Raw genomic sequence first — 1139 nt, 5'->3', positions numbered from 1 at the left:
CCCCCACCACAGGAAGTTGATGAGGTGGAGAATGTGTTTGCGCATTACATGCAACAGGTGGAATATGCATTTGTTATTGTTCCACCAAGGGTCGGTGCCGCAAGTTGCAAAATTGATAGTTCTATCTACCAATTGCTCAAGCTCGACGGGTATTCGGAACTCTATCGATAATGACCCTCATCAACACTTGAAGAATTTCATTGGTGTGTTCCAGACACATACCCAGAATGTTGTTACTCCTGATGCAATCCGGTTGGGAGTTTTCAAATACTCTTTTGTCGGCGAAGCAAGAGATTAGTTGGAGATGTTGTCCCACAATTCTATTCATACTTAGGGTGAGCTGGTAAGTGTCTTTCTCAAGAAGGGGTTTTCTCCAAGCAAGAAGGCCGAACTCCGAGACAAATTTTTTGAGTTCAAGCAACTCCCAGGGGAACAATTATATGAAGCTTGGGAGAGGTTCAAGCAGTACTTGATGCGGTCTCTGAATCATGGTTTTCCAGAGCATATATTAAGGGAGAAGTTCTACACAAGGTTAGATCCGATGACGCAGTCAGTGGCCGATAATGCAGCCGGTGGGTGTTTCATGGACAATACTTATGCTCTAATCACTCAATTGCTTGGCAGATTGACTACACATAATCAAGCATGACACTTGGGTGGTACTGATGGTGTAGCATATGGAGTTCTATTAATCAATAACATTGTGAAAGAAAACCAAGAGAGGGATCAAACTCTGGCTCAACTTGCAACCAATATTACTTTGCTGACCAAGAGGTTTAATGAAAAAGAGACAAAGAAAGTGAATGTCGTTGAAGATGTGCAGACTTTGCCAAAAGGGATGTACCAAGATCCAGAGATTCCATATCAAGAGGGACCACCAATGCAATATGAAGATGCCAATTGTGTTAACAACTCTCAAGGGGGTTATCAAAGGCAGAATTATCAAGGATCCGAATATCAGAATCAGAATCAGTGGAAACCTTAACAACAAGGGCAAGATTATCAATATGGGCGAAATGATTATGGTGGTTCGAACCAAGGGAACTACAACAACAACTTCGAGAATAGGAGTTCCAATCCCTGTGTTCCGCCAAAGGGTCAATCAAATGATCAAGGGAGTTCTAAGCTGGAGAGTATAC

At 42.5% G+C, this 1139-nt stretch overlaps 1 non-coding gene across 1 annotated transcript; it reads right to left on the bottom strand.

The window, feature by feature from the left end:
• Positions 1-388: 388 nt before the first annotated feature.
• Positions 389-495, bottom strand: LOC132620586 (small nucleolar RNA R71). Its single transcript, XR_009575030.1, has one exon. It is a non-coding gene; the product is annotated as a small nucleolar RNA R71 (small nucleolar RNA).
• Positions 496-1139: the final 644 nt, after the last annotated feature.

Source organism: Lycium barbarum, chromosome 11, assembly GCF_019175385.1.
Source record: "Lycium barbarum isolate Lr01 chromosome 11, ASM1917538v2, whole genome shotgun sequence".
Lineage (NCBI taxonomy): Eukaryota > Viridiplantae > Streptophyta > Magnoliopsida > Solanales > Solanaceae > Lycium > Lycium barbarum.
The sequence above is the reverse complement of the archived record's forward strand: the minus strand, read 5'-3'. Positions and strand labels throughout refer to the sequence as shown.